The sequence below is a fragment of the Bison bison genome, unplaced genomic scaffold (genome assembly GCF_000754665.1).
Source record: "Bison bison bison isolate TAMUID 2011002044 unplaced genomic scaffold, Bison_UMD1.0 scf7180017858048, whole genome shotgun sequence".
Lineage (NCBI taxonomy): Eukaryota > Metazoa > Chordata > Mammalia > Artiodactyla > Bovidae > Bison > Bison bison.
This window is the reverse complement of record NW_011488621.1, coordinates 2371562-2384841: the sequence shown is the minus strand read 5'-3', so window position 1 is coordinate 2384841 and position 13280 is coordinate 2371562. Positions and strand designations below refer to the sequence as shown.

Genomic DNA, 13280 nt, shown 5'->3' with positions numbered 1-13280 from the left:
TAATTTTTTTTTTTTTTTTTAATTAATTGATTTATTTTAATTGGAGGCTAATTACTTTACAATATTGTGGTGGTTTTTGCCATACATTGACATGAATCAGCCATGGGTGTACATGTGTTCCCCATCCCGAACCCCTCTCCACCCCCCTCCCCATCCCATCCCTCAGGGTCATCCCAGTGCACCAGACCTGAGTGCCCTGTCTCATGCAAAGAAGCTGGACTGGCGATCTGTTTCACATATGGTAATGTACATGTTTCAATGCTATTTTCTCAAATCATCCCACCCTCGCCTTCTCCCACAGAGTCCAAAAGTCTGTTCTTTACATCTGTGTCTCCTTTTGCTCTCTCGCATTTAGGGTCATCATCACCATCATTCTAAATTCCATATATATGCATTAATATACCGTATTGGTGTTTTTCTTTTTGACTTACTTTACTCTGTATAATAGGTTCCAGTTTCATCTACCTCATTAGAACTGATTCAAAAGCATTCGCTTTAATAGCTGAGTAATATTCCATTGTGTATATGTACCACAGCTTTCTTATCTGTTGGTTTGCTGATGGACATCTAGGTTGCTTCCATGTCCTGGCTATTGTAAACAGTCCTGTGATGAACATTGGGGTATCTCTTTCAGTTCTGAACGTGTCTCTTTCAATTCTGGTTTCAAGAGGGAGAAGGTTTAAGAAGGACTACTCATGCCCTATTATTCTCTCAAAATTTTCTGGTCAGATAAACCATTTGTAGGGGGACAGAGTGAATAAAGGGGCAAAAGAAGCCTGGAGTTAAGGAGGGAAGACATCTTCCCTCCTGGGGGGAAGTGAAGCATCAGGACTGGGGAAGAAGACATTCCCACTCACAGAGGGAGAAGTGTACAGTTTTTAGGTGTATCATTTTGGAGTTTTACATTTAAACTAGAACCTGAAGGATCAGTGGAAGTTAGCCAGGGGAAGGAATAAGAGTAAGAAAGTTCTAGGCAGCAGAGTGACCTTTGTGAAGACCCAGACTAGAGTTATAGGTCCCAAGTAAGGAGGCGGGTTGTGAGAGACAGGCGGGGCAGGCCTGTGAGCCCCAGGAAGGAGTCAGAGCTTTGTCCTGAAGGCCTGAGAGCAGGGTGAGAATGGAGGAAACTTGGGCAAGACTCTCTCTGGATAAGAGACCGTGGTGGCCTCAACCGGGGAATGGCCGTACGTGAGAGGCCTGAAGTCTGGTGATATTCAAGTGGTAACTGGAGAGTCCTTGCTGCTTGGTCCATGGTAGGAGGTGAGAAAGGAAGACTGGGCCAGGCTGAGGAGGCAAATGGCACCATCAGAAGTGGAAGCAGGAAAGTAATATCTTCAGGTGGGACTTGAGATAGGGATCCTAGAGTATAAGTAAAAGTGACAGGGGTCTGACCTAAGGGCAGTTTTTGTTGCTGTTTAGGACTAAAATGAACTCAGTGGATTGGGTGCGTGGTGTGAGATGAAGTCCAAATTTCTATCATTGGCCCCTGAGCTAAGGAAAATGTTCCTCTCTGAGAGAATTTACAAGAAGAGCCAGAGAGAAGAGAGGGGTAAATGATGTATCTGGAAAATGTTAAGTGGCCTCTCAGTTCATTCAGTTGCCCAGTCGTGTTTGACTCTTTGCGACCCCATGAACCACAGCATGCCAGGCCTCCCTGTCCATCACCAACTCCCAGAGTTTACCCAAACCCAAGTCCATTGAGTCGGTGATGCCATCCAACCATCTCCTCCTCTGTTGTCCCCTTCTCCTTCTACCCTCAATCTTTCCCATCATCAGGGTCTTTTCAAATGAGTCAGCATTTTGCATCAGGTGGCCCAAGTATTGGAGTTTCAGCTTCAGCTTCAGTCCTTCCAATGAACACCCAGGACTGATCTCCTTTAGGATGGACTGGTTGTATCTCCTTGCAGTCCAAGGGACTCTCAAGAGTCTTCTCCAACACTAGTTCAAAACCATCAATTCTTTGGTGCTCAGCTTTCTTTATAGTCCACATCCATACATGACCACTGGAAAAACCATAGCCTTGACTATACGGACCTTTGTTGGCAAAGTAATATCTCTGCATTTTAATATGTTGTCTAGGTTGATCATAACTTTCCTTCCAAGGAGAAGCATCTTTAATTTCATGGCTGCAATCACCATCTGCAGTGATTTTGGAGCCCAGAAAAGTAAAGTCTGATACTGTTTCCACTGTTTCCCCATCTATTTCCCATGAAGTTATGGGACCGGATGCCATGATCTTAGTTTTCTGAATGTTGAGCTTTAAACCAACTTTTTCACTCTCCTCTTTGACTTTCATCAAGAGGCTCTTTGGTTCTTCTTCACTTTCTGCCATAAGGGTGGCCTCTAGGACTTCTAAACTGGTATACAGGTGATTTGATTAAGTTGTAGAGGTGGTGGGGAGAATGATAAGTCTGTCAGGAGTGTTAACGAAGGCCTTAGCCTTTGAATGATGCATGTTGAGTGTTGGTGGAGATCCATTTGTGTAAAGATAGAGAGGTGGACACAGGTGGTATTTGGAGAACCTTGAATATTTTGTTTATCTGAGTATAAATTTTAAGGAGGGGAAAACAAAGGGAGATAAGGCTGGATAGATGGAGAAGAGCCAGGTCATGATGACTTGCTGTGCTGGGTGAAGCTGAGGAATCTGAACTTTATGCAGGGAATCCCAAAGAGAGAAGTGCTACAAGCAGGTTTGTAGTACTCTGGAGAGCAGTATCGCAGATGTGCTGGGTAAAGGGGGACTGGAGGGCAGAGACCACCTAAGAGATGATGTAGCACTGACCCTTAGTATTTGTGAATGGTGGAAGATAGGAGTCTTTGAAGTCAGACAGTAAGCAGAGAGGAAGGATACTGACTAGGGAGGTAGAATACGGGCAATTAGAAGGCATTTCATTAATACTTGGCAACCCTTAGTTTTGTTTTGTTTTGTTTTTTTAGTTTTATTTATTTATGGCTGCACTGGATCTTCATTGCTGAATGCAGGCTTTCTCTAGTTGCAGAGAGCAGGGGCTACTCCTTGTTAAGGTGCTCAGGCTTCTCCTTGCAGTGGCTTCTCTTGTTACAGAGCACTGGTTCTAGGGTGCATGGGAGTCAGTAGCTGCAGCACATGGGCTCAGGAGTTGTGGCTCCTGGGCTCCAGAGCACAGGCTCAATAGTCGTGGCGCACGGGTTTAGCTGCTCCCTGGCATGTGGGATCTTCGTGGGCCAGGGATTGAAGCTGTGTCTCCGGCATTGGCAGGCAGACTCTTTACCACTGAGCCACCAGGGAAACCCAGCCCTAGCCCTTAGTTTGTAAAGAAAATTCCAGGTGGAAATAGTCAGCAAACTTAACTGTCCTATATTCTCTTCCTAAAATGATAACTTACTTTGACAGTAGAAATGCCTGGGTAAGTTAAGTAAGTTAAGAGTAAGGGGACAACTGTACTGTGATCCCTTCCAGAATGGGAAAACTCCCATGCTATCTTGCATCAAAAGCTGTGATAGAACTGTAGGCTTTCACAATTTGTGAAATGATGTTGCCATTCACCTTTAGCCCTGATTTATTTTGCTTATGCTTTAAAATTATATTTTTAACTCCAGATTAGATATCTCCACCTGAATATTCCACAGGCATGCCAGGTGAAACATTTCTGATACAGAACTGGTTATTTTCAATTCTCCAACTTGAGTCTTCTCAGATCAACCGAGTCATTTCAGTTACTATTTATACTATTTAAACTCTGTCATCTTCAGCTCTCCCCTTCTTGCTTCCCATTTCCAGTTGGCTGGCTTCTGAGTTCAGGCTAACCAACATGTTAAATGTGTGGAAAGTGTTGTCTTGCCTTGATTTCTGCTGTCCTCATTATTTCTCACCCAGACTAATGACTTTTGTCTGACTCATCCCCACTTCCTTCTAGTTCACCGTTAAATCTTATTCTTTCTAAAACACAAAGGCAACGCACAAAGTAGCTTCAGATACTGAGATGAAGGTGGGAGAAGCAGAAAATTTTGGTCCACCAAATAGCCTTGATTAAAGAGAGAGCCCTCTTTGTCTTCTTTTAGTGATATGGATCAAGGTGTGCTGAGGTTGGACTTTAAGGCAAGAGGAAATAGTAATTCACTGCATCTTCTTTTTCTGGGACCTTCTCACCCACAAGTAATTTTATTTGTTGACTTCCCACTCCTCCTATGGTGGCGTTCAGTCAAGGTTGTCATCTCTTGCCTGGCCAGCTACAAAACATTGCACCTACTTTCCCTGCTTTCCATTTTGCCTCCTACATTTTCTTCTCAATTTAGTAACCAGAACAAATCTCTACAAACCTAAGGCAGCTCATGACAGTCCTGTGCTCAAAACTTTGGAAAGTTTCCCACACAACTTGAGTAAGAATGTCAGTCCGTGTCGTGGCTGACTCAGCCTTTGTGATCCCGTCCTCTATGCCTCACTGACTTCACCTCTCTCCCTCTTTCTCCTTCCTCCATCTTCTTCAGCCATGCTGGCCCTCTGACTCTTCATGTGCTCGGTAGGCTTCCTTCTCAGGGGCTTTGCCTTTAGCTTTTCCTCTGCCTGAAAGAACCATGTGACTCATCCCCTCACTCCCTTTGGGTCTTTGTTTAGATGTCACTGCAGTGAGACCTTTGCTGACCACTCTATTTAAAATAGCAACACTCTACCCATATTCTATGCCTTATTTTTTCCCCACAGCAACACATTAGCTTTTACTATACTATATATTTCACTTAATTTATCTGCCCTCGTCCCAAAGATAATCTCTCTGTGGATGGAATAGTGTATCTGTTTTGCTCACCACTATATTGCCATTGGTTGGAAGAGTGTCTTGGGTATAGCATATGCTCAGTAAAAACTTGCTAAAAATAAAATGAGTTAACAGTATACCTAGTTATAATATCATATTTGTCTCTAGTACTTTTTCATAGAAGCAAATTCCCAAATCAAAACAAATCTCTTTCAAGCGCAGGGTTTATATTTCTTGGTTCAAAAAAGTTAGTCATATTAGTTTTGGCTAATGTGGTAGGGATCAACAGGAGATGACTTGAATGAGAGGCAAGCAGGAGTGAAAACTCCACTTGAAAATTTCAAAGTGCCTATTAACTTATCTCTTTGATTTCATCTTCCTTGATTGCATAGTGTGGGTGAAACATCTATTTAGTCTACATCTAATTGCATACAGATAAGAACTGTAATAAAAATTAGCAAGTACATCCTGTAACACAGAGCAGCTACTTTTTCAAGGACTGGTGTTCATCACTATGAGACATATCATCACTCAAAAATGTAATTTTTGTTTTGTAACTGGTAACAACCACATAATTCAGCCTAGCCACTGAAGCTTGGAGTCAGCTAACTAACTTTTATATTTGCTTAGCCTTACCTTCATGTTGCTGTGGCAATGAGATCTGTGTTCTGCAGAAGATTAGAATATCAGAGGCCTCTGTGCAGTGCCCAGTTTAAGAGAAGGAGCAGGTAGAGGTGCTCAAGCAAACCACACAGGTGTGGAGTTTGTGTTTAATAAAGCCTGTGGCAAGAATGGAATGGGTAGAATTTGGGCTCTTCAATTTTGTTAAAGTTTGTAGTATACTGACACTATTGGCATTAGCAGGTGGGATGATCTTTTTATTCTGCAGGAAATAATGTCCTGTCTGCCCCTTATATTTCCAGACACTATGAACCATGTCAATTATGTGGAAGTGACAGTAGGGTCTGGGCACTGAAAAGAATGCATGCATGTCACAGGCTTATGCCTTCTAGCAACTGGATAAAATAAATTCCAAAGTAGTTATTGTAGACTTACTCTGTTTGTGCACTATATGAATTCCTTTAGAAATGCAAAAGTGTGCACTTTCAAAGTTGCTTGACAAATAAGATTGTTTGGTCTTCACGAAATTGACATTTAAAGAATCACTTATTTCTAATTGGAGGATAATCGCTTACTGTACTGTGTTGGTTTCTGCCGTACATCAACATGAATCTACTTTAGCTGACGTGAGTGTTGCTGCACCTGCTTTCTTTTGATTTCTGTTTGTATGGAATATCTTTTTCTAGCCCTTCGCTTTCAGTCTGTATTTGTGCTTAGGTCTAAAGTGGATCTCTTGTAAATAGGATATATAGGGGTCTTGTTTTTTGTATCCATTTAGCTAGTCTGTGTCTTTTGGTTGTAGCATTTAGTCCATTTACGTTTAAGATAATTATTGTTATGTCTGTGCTCCCCTGGTGAATGAGCAGTAAAGAATCTGCCTGCAGTGCAAGAGATGCAGGAGACATAGGTTTGGTCCCTGGGTCAGGAGGATCCCCTGTAAGGAGGGCATGGGGACCTGCTCTAGTGTTCTTGCCTGGAGAATCCCATAGATAGCGAAGCCTGGCAGGCTATAGTCCACAGGGTTGCAAAGAGTCAGACATGACTGAAGTGACTAAGCATGCACACCCATGATCCTATTACCATTTACTGTATTGTATTATTTGTTTTTGTAGACCTTTTCTTTCTCTTGTATTTCCTGTCTAGAAAAGTTCCTTGAGCATTTTCTGTGACGTTGATTTGGTGGTGCTGAATTTTCTTAACTTTGGCTTGGCTGTAAAGCTTTTGCTTTCTCCTTCAAATCTGAATGAGATCCTTGCTAAAAAGAGTAATCTTGGCTGTAGGTTTTTTTTCCTTTTATCACTTGAAGTATAGCCTCCCATTCCCTTCTATCCTGCAGAGTTTCTGTTGAAAAATCAACTGTTAGCCTTAGGAGGATCCCCTTGTAAGTTATTTGTGGCTTCTCCCTTGCTGCTTTTAATACTTGTTCTTTGTATTTAATTTTCATTAGTTCAATTAATATGTGTCTTGGGTTTTTCTCCTTGAGTTTAGCCTGTATGGGCTCTCTGGGGTTCCTGGTCTTGGTAGGCTAGTTCCTTTCCAATGTTAGGGAAGTTTTCAACTCTAATCTCAAATATTTTTTTCATGCCTTTTCTTTTCTTCTTCTTCTTCTGGAACCCCTATAATTTGAATGTTGGTCCACTTAATGTTGTCCCAGATATCTCTGAGACTTCCTCATTTCTTTTTATTCTTTTCCTTTTATTCTGCTTTGCTTCACTTATTTTTACCATTCTACTTTCTGGTTCACTTGTCTGTTCTTCTGCCTCAGTTATTCTGCTGTTGGTTCCTGCTCTCAGTTATTGTATTGTTCATTGCTGATTGTCTATTCTTTAATTCTTCTAGGTCCTCTTTAACTTTATCTTGTATCTTCTCAATCCCTGCCTCGAGTCTATTTATCTGTGCCTTCATTTTATTTCCAAGATTTTGGATCATCTTTACTTTCATTACTCTGAATTCTTTTTCAGGTAAGCTGTTTATTTCCTCCTCATTTGTTTGGCCTTGTTTTTCTGTTTTTGTTTTTACCATGGCCCTTAAATTTGCTGCATGTTTCTGTCTTTTTATTTTATTTAACTTACTGAGTTTGGAGTCTCCTTTCTGCCTGGTGGTAGGTCATAGTTCATCTCAGTTGTGAAATCTGCCCCTCGTGGGTGGAGTTGGACCAGTGCCTTATGAAAGTCTGTTGGTTGGGGGAATGTGTGTCTGTGTTCTGGTGCATGGAGCTGGATCTTGTCTCTCTGAAGGGTAGTGCCGTTTCCAGTCGTGTTTTTTGGGTGTCTGTGCCTTGGTGCGGCTTTGGGCAGCCTTTCTGCTCATGAACAAAGTTGCGTTCCTGTTTTGCTAAAGTTCTGGCATGACACTGCAGCTTGCTGGCTTTTGGGTGGGCTTGGTCTTAGTGTTGAGATGGGAGGCCTTTGGCAGAGCGCTCACGATTAATGTTCCATGAAGTTGGGAGTTCTCTGGTGGTCCCAGGTCCTAGACTCGGGTCTCCCACCTCGGGGGCTCAGGCTCGACCCCTAACTGTAGCAGCAAGACTTCATAGGCCATGTGGGACAAAACTCCAAGACTAATGGTGAAAGCAACACTCAGTAGCCAGTAACACCCAAAGAAACTCACACACTTATAAAAAGAAGAGAGAAAACAGAGAAAAGGATAAAAACTAGAGTCAAAACATAAGAGAGAAAAAAAGCCAATAAACAAGCCCCTAAGTGAAAATGTGTAGTAAAAACATGACTAGCAAAAATGCAAAATAAAAGCATGGGGGAAAATGCAATATAACTATGCAGTACCCTAAAAATAGGAAAAAAATGAAATGATTTTTTTAAAAAATAAGATGTTTTAAAACTGGAAAAAGTAGGTTAAAAAGTGAAAGTTAAGGGAATAGTAAAGAAAGGACAACATAAGAACATATGAGAAAAAAGAGAGAAATATATAGAGAGTGGCAGTATGAAGAATATCCTTGTGATTCCTCCGTTTTCCTCTCCCCACAGTTTTCTTCAGTCAATCTCCCTGCTCAGAAAGTCCTCCAATAGTTGTAGGAAGGTCTCTGGACTTGTTGTGGGCAGTGTTGAGTCAACTCAGATTCAGGTGTTACTCCACCTTTTGTGTGCATGCGTGCTAATCAGGGTAAATTGGATGTGGTCAAATAGGAGATGGCAAGAGTGAACATCAGTATTTTAGGAATCAGTGAACAAAATGGACAGGAATGGGAGAATTTTAATTAATTTTAATTCAGGTGACCATTATATCTACTACTGTGGGCAAGAATCTTACAAGGAATGGAGTAGCCATCATCACAGTCAACAAAAGAGTACTTGAATGCAATCTCAAAAATGACAGAATGATCTCAGTTTGTTTCCAAGGCAAACCATTCAACGTCACAGTAAATCAAGTCTATGCCCCAGCCACTAATGCCGAAGAAGCTGAAGTTGAATGGTTCTTTGAAGACCTACAAGATCTCCTAGAACTAATACACACACACACACACACACACACACACAAAAGATGTCCTTTTCATCATAGGAGACTAGGATACAAAAGTAGAAGGTAAAGAGATACCTGGAATAACAGGCAAATTTGCCCTTGGAGTGCAAAATGAAGCAGGGCATAGGCTAACAGAGTTTTGCCAAGAAAACACACTTGTCATAGTAAACACCCCTTTCCAACGACACAAGAGACAACTCTTCACATAGACATCACCAGATGGTCAATACCAAAATCAGATTGATTATATTCTTTGTAGTGGTAGATGGAGAAGCCCTATAGAGTCAGCAAAACAAGACCTGGAGCTGACTGTGGCTCAGATCATCAGCTCCTTATTGTAAAATTCAGACTCAATTTGAAGAAAGTAGGGAAAGCCATTCAGTTCAGTTCAGTTCAGTTCAGTCGCTCAGTCGTGTCCGACTCTTTGCAACCCCATGAATCACAGCACGCCAGGCCTCCCTGTCCATCACCAACTCCTGGAGTTCACTCAAACTCACATCCATCGAGTCTGTGATGCCATCCAGCCATCTCATCCTCTGTCGTCCCCTTTTCCTCCTGCCCCCAATCCCTCCCAGCATCAGAGTCTTTTCCAATGAGTCAGCTCTTCGCATGAGGTGGCCAAAGTACTGGAAAGCCATTAGGACATTCAAATTGCTTATGATTATACAGTGGAGGTGACGAATAGATTCAGGGGACTAGATCTGGTAGACAGAGTGGCTGAAGGACTATGGACAGAGGTTTGTAACATTGTACAGGAGGTGATGACCAAAACCATCCCCCCAAAAAAGAAATGCAAGAAGGCAAAGTGGTTGTTTGAGAAGGCCTTAACAAATAGCTGAGGAAAAAGAGAAGCGAGAGGCAAAGGAGAAAGGAAAATATATATCCAAGTGAATGCAGAGTTCCAGAGAATAACAAGGAGAGATAAGAAGTCCTTCAAGGCTTTGTCAACATGAAACTAAAGGAAATATAATGACCAGCTTGGAAGATGACCAGATCTGCACATTTTTATTTATCCTTTATACACATTTTCAAATTTTATCCTTCAGTAACTTTTCCCCCCTGGTTTAAAAATCAAATCATATTAATATTTATTGAATAAAATTTGAAATTACTCAAAATCAACCAACCTAACAAAAAGAACAAATAATCTTCTATTATGCCATTACCTAGTCATACATAATGACTGTGAAAGGTAATGAATGAAGTCAGATACATCTTAGATTTGAATCTTTACTACTTTCATTATTTGCCTCTAAAAGTTAGTTACTTGACCTACCTGTTTGCTTCAGTTTTCTCATCTATAAAATTGGAGTAACAGTGTTGTTGTTGCTTTTGTCCCCTAAGTTGTCTCCAACTCTTTGTGACCCCGTGGACTGCAGCATGCCAAGCTACTCTGTCCTCAACTATCCCCTGGAATTTGCTCAAATTCATGGCCATTGAGTTGGTGATGCTATCTAACCATCTCATCCTCAGTTGCCCACATCTCCTTTTGCCTTCAGTCTTTCCAGGATCAAGGCTTTTCTAATCTCTTTACATCAGGTGGCCAAAGTATTGGAGCTTCAGCTTAAGCATCAGTCCTTCCAATAAATATTCATGGTTGATTTCCTTTAGGATTGACTAGTTTGATCTCCTTGCAGTCCAAGAGATTCTCAAGAGCCTTCTCTAGAACCACAATTCAAAAGCATCAGTTCTTTGACTCTCAGCTTTCTTTATGGTCCAACTGTCACATTCATACATGACTACTGGACAAACCGTAGCTTTGACTATATGAACCTTTGTCAGCAAAGTAATGTCTCTGCTTTTTAATACACTGTCTAGGTTTGGCATAACTTCCATTCCAAGGAGCAAGTGTCTTTTAATTTCATGGCTGCAGTCACTATCCCTGGTGATTTTGGAGCCCAAGAAAATAAAATCTGTCATTGCATCCACTTTTTCTCCTTGTATTTGCCATGAAGTGATGGGACTGGATGCCATGATCTTAGTTTTTTTAATGTTGAGTTTCAAGCCAGCTTTTCACTCTCCTCTTTCACCCTCATCAAGAGGCTCTTCAGTTCCTCTTTTTATAGTGTTACGGTCTGCATATCTCAGGTTGTTGTAATTTCTCCTGGAGATCTTGATTCCAGCTTGTGATTCATCCAGCCTGGCATTTCTCATGATGTACTCTGCATAGATTTAAATAAGTAGAGTGACAATATACAGCCTTGTCATACTCCTTTCTCCACTGAACCAGTGGAGAACTCCATGAACAAGTCAGTTGTTTCATGCCCAGTTCTAACTATAGCTTCTTGACCCACATACAGTTTTCTCAGGGGTCAGGTAAGGTAGTTGGTACTCCCATCTCTTTAAGAATTTTCTACAGTTTGTTGTGATCCAGTCTGTCCTTTCACATAGTCAATGAAGCAGAAGTAGATGTTTTTCTGGAATTCCCTTGCTTTCTCCATAACCCAACAAATATTGTCAATTTGATCTCTGGTTCCTCTGCCATTCTAAACCAGCTTGTACATCTGGAAGTTCTTGGTTCACGTACTGCTGAAGCCTAGCTTGAAGGATTTTGACCTTAACCTTACTAACATGTGAAATTAGTGAAATTGTACAATAGTTTGAACATTCTTTGGCATTGCCCTTCTTTGGGATTGCAATGAGAACTGACCTTTTCCAGCTGTGTGGCTACTGCTGAGTTTTCCAAGTTCACTGACATACTGAATGCAGCACTTTAGCTGCATCATCTTTTAGGATTTGAAATCACTCAGCTGGAATTCCATTACCTCCACTAGCTTTGTTCATAGTAATGCTTCCTAAGGCCAGCTTGACTTCACATTCTAGGATGTATGACTCTAGGTGAATGACCACACCATCATGGTTATCTGGGTCATTAAGACCTTTTTAGTATAATTCTTTTTTCTGTATTCTTTCCACTTCTTAATCTCTTCTGCTTCTGTTAGGTCCTTGTTGTTTCTGTCCTTTATCATGATCATCCATGCATGAAATGTACTTTTGATATCTGCAATTTTCTTGAAGAGATCTCTAGTCTTTCCCACTCTATTGTGACAATACAGTTTACCTTATAGGGTTGTAGAAAGTCCTAAGTAGACCTGGCACTTGGCAAATATCGAATCCACTACTTACTGTTGTTATTTCCTTCCAGTCATTTTTCTAAGCATGTATTTTTATTTATAGTTCAGGACATCCTGTATATTTCTCTCTCTCTTTTTTTTTTACATCATATTATAAGCATTTTCTTATTCAATTTCTACTTGTGAATAGCCTTATTCTAAGTTATTGATTATACAGTGGAAGTGAGAAATAGATTTAAGGGCCTAGATCTGATAGATAGAGTGCCTGATGAACTATGGACAGAGGTTTGTGACATTGTACAGGAGACAGGGATCAAGACCATCCCCATGGAAAAGAAACGCAAAAAAGCAAAATGGCTGTCTGGGGAGGCCTTATAAATAGCTGTGAAAAGAAGAGAAGCAAAAAGCAAAGGAGAAAAGGAAAGATATAAGCATCTGAATGCAGAGTTCCAAAGAATAGCAAGAAGAGATAAGAAAGCCTTCCTCAGTGATCAATGCAAAGAAATAGAGGAAAACAACAGAATGGGAAAGACTAGAGATCTCTTCAAGAAAATTAGAGATACCAAGGGGACATTTCATGCAAAGATGGGCTCAATAAAGGACAGAAATGGTATGGACCTAACAGAAGCAGAAGATATTAAGAAGAGGTGGCAAGAATACACAGAAGAACTGTACAAAAAAGAGCTTCATGACCCAGATAATCATGATGGTGTGATCACTGACCTAGAGCCAGAAATCCTGGAATGTGAAGTCAAGTGGGCCTTAGAAAGCATCACTATGAACAAAGCTAGCAGAGGTGATGGAACTCCAGTTGAGCTATTCCAAATCCTGAAAGATGATGCTGTGAAAGTGCTGCACTGAATATGCCAGCAAATTTGGAAAACTCAGCAGTGGCCACAGGACTGGAAAAGGTCAGTTTTCATTCCAATCCCAAAGAAAGGCAATGCCAAAGAACGCTCAAACTACCGCACAACTGCTCTCATCTCACATGCTAGTAAAGTAATGCTCAAAATTCTCCAAGCCAGGCTTCAGCAGTATGTGAACCATGAACTTCCAGATGTTCAAGCTGGTTTTAGAAAAGGGAGAGGAAACAGAGATCAAATGCCAACATCCGCTGGATCATGGAAAAAGCAAGAGAGTTCCAGAAAAACATCTATTTCTGCTTTATTGACTATGCCAAAGCCTTTGACTGTGTGGATCACAATAAACTGTGGAAAATTCTGAAAGAGATGGGAATACCAGATCACCTGACCTGCCTCTTGAAAAATCTGTATGCAGGTCAGGAAGCAATAGTTAGAACTGGACATGGAACAACAGACTGGTTCCAAATAGGAAAAGGAGTACGTCAAGGCTGTATATTATCACCCTGCTTATT

At 41.1% G+C, this 13280-nt stretch overlaps 1 protein-coding gene across 1 annotated transcript in view; it reads left to right on the top strand.

The window, feature by feature from the left end:
• DECR1 (2,4-dienoyl CoA reductase 1, mitochondrial) overlaps nt 1–13280 on the top strand; it is a 43508-nt gene that overhangs the window by 5149 nt on the left and 25079 nt on the right. The window lies entirely within an intron of this gene.